The sequence below is a fragment of the Dipodomys spectabilis genome, unplaced genomic scaffold (genome assembly GCF_019054845.1).
Source record: "Dipodomys spectabilis isolate Male_0828 unplaced genomic scaffold, ASM1905484v1 ptg000162l, whole genome shotgun sequence".
Classification (NCBI taxonomy): Eukaryota; Metazoa; Chordata; class Mammalia; order Rodentia; family Heteromyidae; genus Dipodomys; species Dipodomys spectabilis.
In genome coordinates, this window is record NW_024870839.1 from 1,793,170 (window position 1) to 1,808,840 (window position 15,671).

At 40.6% G+C, this 15,671-nt stretch overlaps 1 protein-coding gene across 7 annotated transcripts in view; it reads left to right on the top strand.

The window, feature by feature from the left end:
- The first annotated feature begins 7,308 nt into the window (after positions 1–7,308).
- The window catches only part of Kiaa1109 (KIAA1109 ortholog), a 175,251-nt gene continuing 166,888 nt past the window's right edge, over positions 7,309–15,671 (top strand). For all 7 annotated transcript variants that reach the window (XM_042692995.1, XM_042692996.1, XM_042692998.1 and 4 more), the window contains exons 1-2: positions 7,309–7,455; positions 9,816–9,898. The gene's annotated coding sequence lies outside the window, so the exon portion shown is untranslated. The remainder of the gene's footprint in view (positions 7,456–9,815; positions 9,899–15,671) is intronic.

Here is a 15,671-nt window from a genome sequence, read left to right on the forward strand (position 1 = left end):
CATGGCAAATACTCTAGCAATGAGCTCTATCCAAAGTTCTGCTTTTTTTAAGAGGAAAAAGGCAATTTTTATTTTTAAAGTTTATATTTAAAGTATTTAGAATATATTTGTTTAAATTAAGTTTATATTTAAAGAATATTTAAAGTTTATTGCTGGCAATGTGAACCAGGTTAGCCCCAGAAAGAGGTTCGGATCCTGAGGAAGGGGAAACCCGGGGTTTTATACAAGCTGGTTGCATACCAAAAAAAAAAAAATCGTGATTGATCAGAAAGGCAAAGGTGTGTGTGGGGAGTGATGTCCACTCCAGGCTAGGTGTGCCATTTCTACCTTCTGGACGTTCTGGTATCCATCCAGATAGCCCCACCTAGTCAGCCCCAAATCCGCATTGCCTCCGACAGCCTCACCTAGCCACATTCTGGCCAAATGGCCTTGGCTGGGCCAACTATGTCTACTTCATTCCTCCTCTAGCACATAACTTAAGACATTGAGAAAGAAGTATTACTATTGTTGCTGACAAAATGGCTTATACAAGGAAGCACAGGCCACATGCGAGGAGCAGAATTTAGTCATTCCACTAATTAGGGAGATTAGCCATGGGTTCCAATCAAAAGACTCTCCTACCAATTTGATGCCTGACTTATTGGCATAAAATCAACTCGTTTCTCCGAGTGCTGGGCACAGTTCTCCTTGTGCATAGAACACAAGTCCAGGCCACGCTGGGTTTGGAGGACAACTTGAACCAGTTGAGGGAGTGGGGAGGGGCGGAGGGAGGGGTTATCTGTGAGGGCCATCTCCAAGGCAGGACCAGGTCTTGTTCAACATCTTGGAGTCAACATCCCCCTTCAGGTGGGCAGCGGCCCCAGTAGAATAGGCCCGGGTGATACCTAGGCCAACCAGGGCGGGTACAATCACAGCCCTCTTGACATGGGTGGGATGGAACAGCGTGAAGTTGAGACTTTCTTCCCCTCCATATAGTAGGACCTGGGGAAGTAAAAACTAAAAAGCAGAGGCCTTTTAGCAAAGACTACCAGCACTGGCCAAAACAGGTTTCCTCAGGGGCAATCTAGGCAATATTACCTTGTAGGGTAGCATTTCCCCATGCATGCTGAAGGCATTTGGTAATTAAGTGGGCTCTTAAGGAAACCTGAGACATTTCCCTGGATATCTCCAGGGTGCCAATCCTACTTTTGATATTAACGTTGAGACAGGGTCTTGCTCAGTTACCCAGGCTATCATGAAACTCACTATGTAACCCAGCTTGGCCTTGAATGTGTGATCTTCCTGCCTCAGCTAGGATGACTGGCACCTGCTACCAAACAAAAAAGTAATAGAGTTTTGTTTGTTTCCTTTTCACTCATGATGTACTGAGAAAGATATAGCTATGCTCTCGCAAGAATGTTTAGCTTAACTCTACTAAGAGACAACCAAAAGATAAATGTAGATCATAGGACAATTTACAATAAAACGTTTTTCAAAAATGCCAATCAAAGGTAAAATATAAAGGAAATTCTTCTAGACTAAAGCTTAAAAAGTGAGGATAGTTAGGTATAATGCACAATACTTTATAGGATCATAGAACAAAAAACTGCAAACACAAAAAGTAACAGCTAGAAGTATATGTGGGAACTGGAGAAAAGTGAAGATTGGACAGTCTGTGAGAGAAGATTGTGATGTTAGTTTTGCATATTGCTCTTAAAACACAAAATAGGGTAATTTTAATTAAAATATTTAAAATAGCAATGCAAAGTATGGATAAGACTGAGAAACAAATGGCTGCCATAGAGGTAAAAATTACAATAGTCCTAGTGAATGCAAGGGAGAGAGCAAGAAGTTATCCTGTATCCCAAGACTCCTGCAGCTAGAAGGGATGTGGGGTACAGAAATGTTCTAACAGTACTACATTTACATGATAAATTATACAGGTCTTCAGGCATTGACTTACAAGGTGAGAATGAAGGAGGGTACTCTTCAGAGAGGAACAAAAAGGTGCAATACCTATGTGCCTCATCATACAAAATAATATTTATCAGTGTGAACTCTAGGAAATAGAAACAAAAGGTTTTGTCTTCATTGCTTTTTTTCTTTTTTTTTTTAATATATTTTTATTGTAAAGGTACAGAGGGGTTACAGTTGCATGAGTAAGGTAATGAATACATTTCCTATTGAGCATTGTTACCTCCTCCTTTGGTTTTCCCCTACCGCCCCTCCCCTAATTTGTAAAGTTCATTTTCTTTTTTTAAAATTTTTTTTATTGTGAACATACTGTACAGAGGGGTTACAATGACATGGGCAAGATAATGAGTACATTTCTTATCAAGCATTGCAGCCTCCTCCTTTGTTTACCCTTCACATCCCTTCCCAGCCTTCCCTCCCTTCCCCCCGCTCCCAAATTCATTTTATAAATTAAATACTTTTCTTCCTTAGTGCAATAGGTATCCTCAAAGTATTAAAATGTTTTTAATTAAATGAACAATGAAACTCATATGCTTAAGAATTGAATATTCCTACTTTAGTGCAGTCAGTGACTCAAGCCTATAGTCCTAGCTACTCACAAGGCAGATCAGGGGATAATAGTTTGAGGCTAGCCCATGCAAAAAGATGTACTCAAGACTCTGTCTCAACCAATGGGTGGGCATGGCAGTGGGTGTCCACTGGCACCTGGTATTGAACCTAGTACTCTACGTACCACAGAGCCACATCCCTGTTCCTAATTTGTTCATTTTAGATATTGCAATTATCTTTTCTAAGTCAGCTACCTTTCTACTAATGATCTACTTGTGTTACCTGTGCTGTCTTTTCCTGAGCAGAAATTGATTTGTTTGGCCTTAGTTTTGGTGTAGCTGGCATCCACCTTTCATTTTCTAGTTTGTTTTTAGGATGTTATTTAGAAAGCGTTTGCCCAACAAGTATATTATCCCACATTTTCTCCTAATCCTCTATCAGAATTTCTCTTAGACAAAACAATTTCTGCTCCTATTCCGTGGAAAATCTCCAGTATATGTTCATTTTATGCCCTATGTCCATAAAAGGAAGTACTGAAATCGATTTTCCTTCACTAACTCTCTTATTTGTTGCTATACCTGTTTTTTTGTTTGTTTGTTTGTTTTTGGGTCCGGTCGTGGGCCTGAACTCTGGGCCTGGGCTCTGTCCCTCAGCTCTTCAGCTCAAGGCTAGCGCTCTACCACTTGAGCCACAGCACCACTTCTGGCTTTTTTCTTTTTCAGGGCCTCATGCATGCAAGGCAAGCGCTCTACCACTGAGCCACCTTCCCAGCCCCTGCTATACCTGTTTTTTTTTTTTTTTTTTTTTTTTTTGGGGGTCCGGTCGTGGGGCCTGAACTCTGGGCCTGGGTGCTATCCCTCAGCTCTTCAGCTCAAGGTTAGCGTTCTACCACTTGAGCCATAGCGCCACTTCCGGCTTTTTTTTTCTTTTTGCTTATGTGGTGCTGAGGAATCGAACCCAGGGCCTCGAGCATGCAAGGCAAGCGCTCTACCACTGAGCCACCTTCCCAGCCTGTATACCTGTTTTTTTAATGGCATAATGACCCAGTTGTGTCCTTCCAATGATTCACTATCTTAACACTCTGGCAATAGATGCTTTCATTTCTTTCTTTTTTTGGGGGTGGGGTGGGGTCCAGTTGTGGGGCCTGAACTCTGGGCTTGGGCGCTGTCCCTCAGCTCTTCATCTCAAGGCTAGTGCTCTACCACTTGAGCCACAGCACCACTTCCGGTTTTTTTTCCTCTTTGCTTATGTGGTGCAGAGGAATCGATTCCAGGACTTCATGCATGCAAGGCAAGCCGTCTATCACTGAGCCACCTTCCCAGCCCCAGATGCTTTCATTTCTTCACTGTCATGAGATATGAGTTTCACATACTAGTTTCAACACACACACACACAAACACACACACACACACACACACACACATGCATAATACCCATTTTGTTTTAGTGGCCTGTTTATATGTTCCTGCTCCCATTTCATAATTTTTTTTTTCCTTGTGGGGCTTGAACTCTGGGCCAGGGGGCTGTCCCTGAGCAATTCAGCTCAAGATTAGAACTCTACCACTTGAGCCACAGAGCTACTTCCAGTTTTCTGGTGGTTAACTGGAGATAAAAGTCTCACGGACTTCCTGCCTGGCTAGCTCTGAACCACAATCCTCAGATCTCAGCCTCTTGAGTAGCTAGGATTACAAGTGTGAGCTACTGGCCCCCGACTCATATCTATATTTATATTTTTATCTATCTATCTTTACCAATAAACGTAATTCTTTCTTATTATCTATTAAGGCAATGCCTGCTCGCTGCTTTTTTCATAAAATTTATTTACTGCTTTTAAAAGAAAATTCATTTTGTAATGGGTTCCTATTTGCAAAGTGAGGACTTCTTCAGAATCCCTATCACTTGGTCTGTGGTGTTCTTCCATGAGAAATCTCTTACCAAGTCTATTGTTTTCATTTTTACCTTGTTTGGGATCATCATTTTAGCTTTGTTTTTTCCCCAATATTAAAAAGATTCTTGGGGTTGGAGGTGTGGCTAAGGTTGTGGAGTGCCAGCCAATGAGTAAAACAAGCCTGGGATACTGAGTTCAAGACCTAGCCTCAGACAAAACAAAAATACTAAAAACATGCTATTTATCTTTGCAAGAAGTCTTCAACCAAAGAAAGGAGGAATCTTTGAAGAAAGAAGGCATGATATACAATTAATGACTCATCTACTCATTCTTTTTCTTTTTCTTTACTCATCTGCTTCTCTGTATTAAGCTTCTTTTTGTTAATGCCAGTACTGGGGCTTGAGTGTATTTTTATTCAAGGCTGGCACTCTATCACTTGAGCAACATCTCTACTTCCATTTTGTTTTGCTGATTAAATGAAGATTACAGTATCATAGACTTTTCTTCCTAGGCTAGCTTTGAACTACAATCCTCAGATCTCAGCCTCCTGGGTAGCTAGGATTACATGCATGAGCCATCTGTACCTGGACTGTCTGATACTTCTTAACTCAAAAGAGAAGGCCTTTTCGGACCCAATTCTCTTACCAATGCCCTTGTCCCATATTAGGCAGAGACTAGTTTACACCAAGCAAGCTAAATCATTTTCTAAATTTTGGGCTATTGTATGAATTACTATGATAGTTTTATGAATGGGGCTATGATTCAGTTACATGTTATTGCAGTGGGTGTTTGTGAGAGTGAAAATATGACTAGAGTTTAAGAAAATTATACATTAGACCTAGTAACAAATGAATAGATTATAATATTTCATTTGAACAAAAATACACTTTGATTTGTGACCTTGCTTAGTATATGCCATAGGAATAGCTATAAATATTTATTTCTATTGTTAAAAATTTTTTCTACTAATTCAATGGTAGTATATCCACATTTGAATCAGATTGGAACAGAAGAAAAAAATAATAATCGGATTTATTTCCAGAAATAATATAATTTGAGCTAACAAAAAATACATATTTTTCCTTGGCTATTTATACAGTGAAGAAGTTTTGATTATGATAAGCTTAAATGATGGAAGATAGCAAACTTAGGCAATTTTTAGTTTCAGTTTGGATGTTTGTTAAAAATAGAATCAATGTTATAGATTATGCTTACATAAGCTGACTCAAATTCTGTCTTTAAAATATATATCTTCAGCTGGGTGCCAGTGATTCATGCCTGTAATCTTAGCTACTCAAGAGGCTGAGACTTGAGAATCATGGTTCAAAGTCAGCTTAGCCAGAAAATTTTGTGAGACTATACCTCCAATTAACAAACAAAAAGCTAGAAGTGGAGCTGTGGCTCAAGTGGCGATCACCAGCTTTGAGTAAAAAAGCTAAAGGATAGCACCTAAGCCTTGAGTTCAAGCCTTAATACCAACACACATGCATAAACACATCTGTCTTCCTCCAAATTCCCTCTTTTCACCAATAAATTGCTCCATATGGGAAAGGTCATTTTTCAGATACATTTGCATTTTTTCTGTTCTGCTTAGAGAACATGGCTCTACTCGGAAACTTTCATCTCCTTTGGATTCCTTATGGTTTTCCTTCAGAAACCTGGTTACTTCATCTATTTTGGTAATATCTTTGATAAAGCTAGAGGATGGCATAGCCTAGACTTAAGTTGTACTCACCCTCTTTCCATTTTTTTTCTTTTGTACCAGTATTAGGGATTGATCTCAGAATTGCTTTGAGCTCCCTCTTAGATTTTTCCCTCTAGGCTCATGAGCTACCTCTTGAGCCATTCTTCCAGTCTGGCATTTTGCTGGTTAACTGGAGATAAGAATCTCATAGGCTTTTCTGTCTGGGTTGGCTTTGAATTGGAATACTCAGCCTTTTTAGTTTCTATTTCAGGCTTGAGCCACCCACACCCAGTTCTGAGTTACCTTTTATTATCATGCTGTATTTCCTCACTGGTGATCCATTCACTGGTTTGTCTTTTGTTACTGTATTTGCATACGGTTTCCAAAATGAAATGACGTAAAATAAATTAAAAGTTTATTTAAGGTCACAAGGAGTATGATGAACTAGATTCAGAGAGGGCATTTTATTTATACACTGATGTGCTGAGTTGAAACCCCTTTGTACAACTACTTAAATAAAAAAATTATATAGCGTGGCCATGGTGGCTCACACCTGTAATCTTAACTACTCTTAACTGAGATCTGGGGATCACGGTTCCAAGCCAACCTGGGCAGAAAAGTTTATGAGAGTCTGATTTCCAATTAACCAGCAAAAATCCTGGAATTGGAGGCTCAAGTGGTGAATGCCAGCCTTGAGCAAAAAAGCTGAGACAGCATTCAGTCTATGAGTTCAATTCCCAATTCCCAGCCTAGTCGCCCCCCCCCCCCCCCCACGGTGATGAGCATCACGAAGAAGACTTCTTTGAGAAATTCAGTGTGTCAACATTTCACATCATCAAGCTCCCTTTATTGATGGTGATAGAGGGTGTTTCCCCTCTACTTTGTCCAGACTTATTTTACCTCGTACAATTAACTAATTTTTTTATTCTTTGTTAGCCTCCTTTTCCTTCTGGGCTTTATCAGTTTCCTCTTGTATCTGGAAAACCATTAACTTAGGTGATTGCAGCAAGTAAGTTTTCAAATCAGCTGTTCGCCTTGGCCGGGCGCTCCAGGCTCCGCCTCCAACCCGGGAAGGGCGGGGAGCTGGAGGGCGAGGCTTAGCGGGTTTCTGGGCGGGACCTCAGCGGCGCACTTTAGGCGCAGGCGCTCTGACGTATGACGTCGCCGGTTGGCGCAGCCGTAGTGCCGCGGCCTCAGCTGGGATCCACCCCCCCGCCCCTTCCCGTGCTAGGCTCCTCAGAGTGTCCGGGGCCTGCGTCCCGGAGCTGGACCCGGGTGGGCTCGCCGGGGCTGGAGGGCGCGGGCACTGGCAGAGCTCGGTAGGCCTCGTGGGGCCACTTGGCCCGCAGAGTCCCAGGAGAGGAACCCGGCCCTGGCCGAGGTGAGGGTGGGCCGGGCCCGGCCGAGCGGAGGTGGGCGGACCCTTCCCGGGGTCGGACCTCGGTGGGGCCGGCTGTGGCTTGTTTAGCTTCTCTGGCCGCCCGCTGTGGTGGCGACACCTCCTGTCGCTTTGGCATGCTCACCGGCCGCGCCGGGGCCTCGGGGTCGGGCGCCGGGGTCAGAGGGAAGGCCTGGCTGGACCTGGACAGCCCGGGGTCGGCGGCCTGCACCGGCGGGGCATTGCGGGTGGCGGCGAGGCCGGCGGGCCGCGCCTGGCGAGGTGAAGGTGGCGGGAAGGACCGTGCACCTGCTCGGTGGGACGTCCGCGCGGCCTGGGAACGGAGAAGATGCCATTGCTAAACTCAGGGTGGCTTCCCCCCGGGGCGGCCCCGACCTTCGAACCTCCCTGTGCTTACCAGGGAAGAATACACATCAGCAGAATCATCAAATCAGGATGAGGGAGGTTCTTGGCTTCAGTATTAATTACCCTTCCCCCTCCGGTTGGGCTTAGGTGAGGTGAAACAGGTTTCTTGAAAGGATTCTTGTAAATTTCCTCAGCAAGGAAATTCCGGGGCTTGTAGCTGCCTAAGAGTCTTGAATTTCAGCTGGTTTCATGTTGCTACTTTCATGCTATGCACAGCCAGAAGGCCGAGTTATTCTAATTAGATCAAAATAGAGAAACGATGAATTAGACCAAACACCCGTGGCTCATGCTTGTAATCTTAGCTTCTCAGGAGGCTGAGATCCAAGGATCGTGGTTCGAAGCCAGCCCATGCAGGGAAGTTCCTGAAACTCATCTCCATTTAACTGCCAACAACTGCCAGGGGCTCAACTGGAGAGCATTTGCCTTGATGTCAGGGGACAGTACCTAGGCCCTGAGTCCAGGCCCCAGGACCAGCACACACACAAAACAAAACAAAGTAAAAAAAAAAAAAAAGGACTTAGGGTACTATAGAGTGGCTTGTGTACACATGTATTATCTGTATCTAATTATATATGTTTAAAATATAAAAATATAAAAATGCAAATATCCATTTCATATGCTTTTTATTTATGTAAAATATATTGTATATAAATATATGCATAGAAATATATAAAAGTAAAATGTAAGTATATTTAAGATTAAAATATATAAAACATACCCATACATTACATTATCTCACAATAATCAAAATCCCTATTAAAATCTGTTATATCTGCTTAATAGATGAGAGAACCAAAGCCAAGAGCTCTAAAGTGTAACTTGTCTGAAGTTAGAGTTGTGATCCAGCCCTGGAATCTTGACTTCTTTAGGGTCCCTTAATCAGAATGCTATACTATACTTACATATTTTAAGCATTTGCAATGGATAGTCTTTTTTTTAAGTTGGTCATGGGCTTGAACTTTGGGCCTGGGTGCTGTCCCTCAGTTCTTCAGCTCAAGGCTAGTGCTCTACCACTTGAGCCACAGTGCCTCTAACAGTTTTCTGATGGTTAATTGGAGATAAGATTCTCACGGACTTTCCTGCTCAGGCTGGCTTTGAACTGGGATCCTCAGATCTCCATCTCCCAAGTAGCTAGGATTACAGGCCTGAGCCATAGGCACCTGGCTCATTGATTTTTAAAAAATATTTATTTGTTGAGATTAAGTGATTACATAACTGTCACAGTATTGTGGGATAGTGATACTTAAAGTCACAAACACATTTTACCCTTCACGAGGCGCATTGTCATTATTGTGATCTGTAAAGCTTATAAATTCTACAGGCTTTGACACTACTGTTACTTCTTCCAAATTGGGTTCATTAATTTTTTTTTTAAGTGTTCCAAGTGCTCAGAATAGAGAGGAAAAGGAGACATCCTTCTTCCTAGCAAGATGCAGTGGTTTCATAGACCCTTTCTCAAGGCCACACCTCACTCCTTATTGTGGCTTGAACTCTGCACTTAGATGCTATCTCTTAGCTTTTCTGCTTAAGGTTAACACTGTGCCATTTCAGTTACAGCTCCACTTCTGGCTTTTTGCTGCTAACTAGAGATAGTGTCTCACAGACTTTTCTGCCCTTTCTGCCCTTGCTGACTTTGAACCATTCCTCCAGATCTCAGCCTCCTGACTAGCCAGGATAATAGATGTAAACCACAGGCACCTGGCTATTGAGTATGTTTTAATAATAAAATTTGTTCTTGTGCCTACCTTATGCTCTTTCCATGGGTATAGTGGTTTTTGAAATTTTGGAAGATCTTAGAAATTATGGTCTTATTCTAGATTTAAAGAGTTATTTCTTGTTTTGAAACTTTCATCAAGGAAATGTGAAGTAACCATAAGAGTTTCCTCGTGTGTCAATAGAATGCCTTGTCTGATCGGCTAAAATGCTATTCTTTTTAGATTTGTTAAAATGAAACACTGAAGAAGGGCCATTGGAAGATAAGAGGAAGAGAAAAAAAGAACATGTCATATTAAAAGAAAAGGCAAGTATTTTCGGCAAGATTTTTCTAGTAAGATAGGGAACAAATAGCTGATTTTCTGCCTTATTTGTAGTTTAATCTGTATGGACAGCATATGAAAATGGAATATTGGTTGGTGTATAATGTTACCTACAAATCATTTTATCTCAGTTTTGGATTGATGTCTGATTGACAAATCATGATTAGCCTCTACTAGTAGGAGAAAAACAAGGGAATTATTGGCTTAATTATAAAGTATCAGCATACTTTTCTTTCTTTTGTTGCTCTTTAATCTGCTCATGTTTATAAAGAAATGAATAACAGTACTTGACTTTTTTGGATTGTTCTTTGTAGAATATTGTATACAGATGAACATACATGCATGTGTCTGCTTGTGTGTGTGTGTGTGCACGTGCTGCTACTGGAGCTTGAATTCAGGACCTGGATGCTGTCCCTTAGCTTTTTTTCTCAAGGCTGGCACTCTACCACTTGAGCCATAGCCCCATTCCCAGCCTTTTGCTAGTTAATTGAAGATAAAAGTCTTATGAATGTCCTTGCTCTGGCTGGCTTCGAAGTGATCTTCAGATTTAGCCTTCTTACTATCTAGGATTATAGGCATGAGCCAGCATTTGTATTCTTTTGTATTCTCAGTGCTGGCCAATCTTCACTGGGGTGAGATGGAATCTCAATGTTGTTTTGATTTGCATTTCCTTGATGGTTGTGTTTATTGTCCATTCTTACTTCTGGGAATTCTCTAATTAGCTCCTTTGCCTATTAATTAATTGAGTTATTTTTTTCGGGGGGGGGTAGAAACAATTTTTAAATTAATTATTTTTTAAAAATTTTATTGAGAAAACATTTTTATGAACTCATGTTTTCTGGATTTCCTGTGCAAAGATATTTTTAGTTTATATAAAGAACTAGTAAATGAACACTATTCACATGGTACTTGCTGGTATTTATAATAAATACTTTGTACTAATTTAGTAAATCAGGAATTTCTAGTAGTGTGCCTTAAGGTCCAGAGGAAGGTAGGACTCTTTACAGACTTCAATATACCATTTTTTATATAAAAATATAGTGACAGAATTTTACCATTTCATGATTGATTCAGAAAATTCTTTTGAGAAAATTCAGGAAACATGACAAAAGATAAGGAAATTGTCAAATAGGCCACAGTTTGGATGATGAATTGGAGCAAAGTGAACTTGCAAGCCTGGTGACCAGTTAGAGGCAATTGCAATCATCCACCTGAGAAATGAGCACCAGAAATATCATAGTGCAAATGGGAAGAAAGTAGGGTGGTATAGAAGGGGGCTTTGGAGATGCAAAGGAGTTAAAATGCATGTTTGTGGGCTTGGGGAAAGTAAAGTCCATATTATTTCTAGCCACTAACATATATTTACTAAATATATATTTATTTTGTATTTAGTATGTATTTTGTATATTATATATGATTTATATGTAATATTTTATGTATTATATATTATACTGTATATTTAGTATATATAATATAGTATATATTTTATATGATATGTATTTGCTAAATATATGATAGCTATTTTTGAGACAGGGTTTCACTTTGTGCTCTAGTACATATGTGCCTGAGCCTTGATCCACCTGAGATTGGAAAGATTGTTTATTAAACATATGCTTTTTTTTTTTTTGGTTGGTCGTGGGGCTTGAACTCTGGGCCTGGGTGCTATCCCTCAGCTCTTCAGCATAAGGCTACCACTTGAGCCACAGAGCCACTTCTGGTTTTCTAGTGGTTTATTGAAGTTAAGAGTCTCATGGACTTTCCTGCCCGGGCTGGCTTTGAACTGTGATCCTCAGATCCCAGCCTCCTGAGTAGCTAGGATTACAGGTGTGAGCCACTGGCACCCGCTACGCTTTTTTTAAACAATAAAGAATTGTAAAGAATGACACTTAATTTACTGCCTGCATTTTCTTCTTTTTTGCTTTCATTTTTGTGTTGTTGTTGTACTGAGTAGTTTTTTAAAGAACATTAATAGTAGCTTAGCTACCACTGCTATAGTGTGTGTGTGTGTGTGTGTGTGTGTGTGTGTGTGTGTGTGTGTGTGTGTGTGTGTGTGTATTTGTATATATTTGGGAGGCCCAGTGCTAGTTTTATGTTTGCTTTGTATTTTTAATGCCTTCATCATGTCTTCAAGGAAGAGATGGCACTTTTCTGCTTGGAAATAGGTTCAAACAGTTTCAGTAATTTTGTCTGAACTATTTTAGTACTGAGATATAAAATATACGGAATAGCCTTTATATTTGAAAACTGTCTTTAAAACCTACTCTCTTTTCAAGGACAGACTTAGTTGGTACTCTCCCATTTGAGCAAGTCATCCTTTCTGATGTTCTTTTAGAGAAGGAATCTAGTGGATTTTTCTTGCTTGGTTGGCTTTGACTGTGATCATGTAGCACAGGACCTAGGCCATTATTTTTGATTGATTCTGTTAGGATTTATAGTTAACAGGTAAAATTGTTTGTTGTGAATAGAATATTGGACTGAAAAGAATACAGAATGACTTCCTGGGTAGTAAGGATAATAATTAATCTGCTTGACTTAAGAGGATAATTGCCTATTTTGCTTACCTAAATGACTAGAATAGGGCATCATATAGTTTTGATTTCTATACACAGAGCAGCTGCTTCTAAGTAAAATTTTAAAAGAAGGCTATATTTACTTTGTTGCCTGTCATCCCTCCACTTTTTTTAATAAAGTTTTTCTCCATCTTCAGGAACCCTTGAATTTTTGTGGTGTTTGTAGATCTTGCTTTCTAATGAAAAAAAAGTACTTTAATGAGTTAATTTACAATAATACAGTAATAACACATGCTAATAGTTGATGGTAGATACAAATGTTGTATGCTCTGTTATGTCTTGATCAACAGTGAACCACACATACTACTGACTGACAACAAAGTAACTGTCATGTTTTAACATAACATATGACATGTTTGTGGTGATAGCAGTACCAAGAAACCTGTTCTGCCTGTAAAAATATAAAAATAAAGCACATACCATTATGTATAGCACTAGCACATAGTACTTAATTACAATGGTGTAAGTGGTTTATGTATCTCTTATACATAGAATACTTTGTATAGTCATTTCAGCGCATGTTCTTCTACTTCTGAAGAAAAGTTCACTATAAAGCAGTGTGCCATGATGTACCAGAGCAACCTCTTGTGTTTTGTGTTTATCTTGTCTCCTGATTTCATCATTTTATCTTGTGCTTAATTTAATCTCAGGTTGTATTACTTCTTATCAAAATCCACTTCTGATGTTGACAGTAGTAGGTCACACTGAGTGATTACTATGGAAGTGAAATTAAAAGGACTCAGGATTACAAAGATAGAAAACTTGTGATGAATATTTCTTACCAGTCAGGCATGTTCCATTCTACCATAGCTGTAATCTTGAGGAACAGGAACAATGTGATGAAAGCTAATAAGAGATCTGCTACATTGGAGGCAATGAGACTAACAAGATTTTGAGAAGTCCCTGCATCATCTGTGGAGAACTTTCTAATGACCTAGCACAGAAGAAGCATGTCCTTTTAGCACCATGACACTCATGGCCCAAATGAGAGGTTTGTTTTTCCTATTGAAAGAGAAGTCTGGTCCCAACCTCAGTGTTGAAGTTACTGCTAGTTCTGGGTGGTTTTAATGATTTAAGAAATGGCAGGGGGTGCTGAGACCTCACAGACCTGTAAGGCCTGATGTGAGGCAGCTGAACTTTTGGAAACTAGATGAGTGGAGGGAAATTACTTGTTATAGCAAATCTTCAGTATGGATAAAACCTCACTATTCTGGAAATGGATGCCTGAAAGTACTTTGATCTGTAAGAGGCCAAGTCAAAATCAGGGTTTTTTTGGTCTGTCATGAGGCTTGAACTTTGGGCCTTGACACTGTCCCTCAGCTCTTCAGCTCAAGGCTATCACTCTACCACTTGAGCTATAGCACCACTTCTGAATTTTTCTGTTTATGTGATAATGCTAAGGAATCGAACCTAGGCCTCACCCATGTTAGGCAAGCACTCTACCATTGAGCCACCTACCCAGCCCATGGTCAGGTTTTTAAGGCTAGGGAAGTAGTCTTGCTTGGGGACAATGTTTCAGGCTACAAGTGGAGCACAGCGAGGCCCTGGACTTTCAGTGATATCAGTAAGAACAAACTCTCCCAGTGGCCTACAGGAGAGTAGGTGCTCTGGGATGATTCAGCTTCTCTTCCCTGTGCCCTCCTGAACTGCCATGTCAATGGAATGGAGAAATACTATTTGGATACCTTTTATGATACCTTTTATGATCTCACTTGTTTTTTGGTAACACTCTGTCATACTTCCTTTTCTTGATGCTTTTCCATCAAGATGTCTCCCAATATCGAGGCCATGTTTCTCCTTCCAAACTACCTCCTTAATTCAATTAGTGGATCAAGGATTTATAAGTTTTTAAGTCTTACTTGAGGATTTCTTCCCAGGCTGTTGGAATTGACACTCAAGCAATTCTGGAAGGATTACATCTGTAACTGCATCAAAAACTTGGCCATGCGGGGCTGGGAAGGTGGCTCAGTGGTAGAGCGCTTGCCTTGCATGCCTGAGGCCCTGAGTTCAATTCCTTAGTACCACATAAGAAAAAAGAAAAAAGCCGGAAGTGGTGCTGTGGCTCAAGCGGCTATCCTTGAGCTGAAGAGCTGAGGGACAGCGCCCAGGCCCAGAGTTCAGGCCCCACAATGGACCCCCCCCCCAAAAAAAAAAAAAACAAAAAAAAACTTGGCCATGCTTTGAACCATGATCCATGGTGCCATCTGCATCTGGAAGAAGACTCTCAAGAGTCAGGGGTGATGCAGTTGCTGTGGTTGATCGGTGAAGCAGCTATGTAGATGTGAGTGAGGATGCAGTTAGAAGTTCCTACAGGTGGTTCCTGAGCAGTTGACTAATACAGTGTTGTTGGGACTAAAACGGGAAAACAGCAAGAAAAAAGAAACTACAGAATATGATAAAGAAGAATCCCCAAGAAATGTTACAGTGAAAGGTTTAAAAGTAAACCTCTGTAACTCCTCTTCTTCTTTTATAATTTGTTTTTGTTTGTGACACTGTAGATTAAACCCAGGGGTTTATTTATGCTGGGCAAGTGCTGTACTTCTGAGTTTTATACTCAGAGAAAGGTTTAGTAGAAGTTTTTACACACTTCAACAAGGACCTTAAAAAGTTTGAAAATGAGGACCCTCAACACTGAAAAGTGTTTATTATATAGGAAGACTGTGTGTGGCTGGCTGTGGAACTCTGTCCAGGCCCATAATTCTATTCTGACTGTGTGTGGCTGTTTACTTGGAAGGCCAGGGTTTGGACCTGTAGCTGAAGTGGTAGAGCACTCCCTAGCAAGCCATGGATCCTGAGTGTAATGTCCAGTACTGCCAATAAAAAGGAAAGAAGCCTTGAGATCAAAAGCTCAGGGACAGCACCCAATCCTTGAGTTCAAGCCTATGACCAGCACATACACCCTCCCCCCCAAATTTGTGATTCATTATTTGCTTATAAGCAAATCTGTATTGGGAAAAGAGAGCAACCACATTGTGCATATTTCTCAAGAAGAGTTTCAGGCAGGGCTTTGAGGGATTGCAGAGGGCAGCACTATTGTCTGAGCAGATAACAGACAACGTGTCCAGTGTGTATGGCTGGACAAAATATAGAGGTAGAAGTCAGTGGTAGTGATGTTCTTAGCCCTGTGAAAGTCCAGTTTAGTGGTTTTGATTTTTCATTTTAGTTTTTATACAAAAGTAAAACTTGA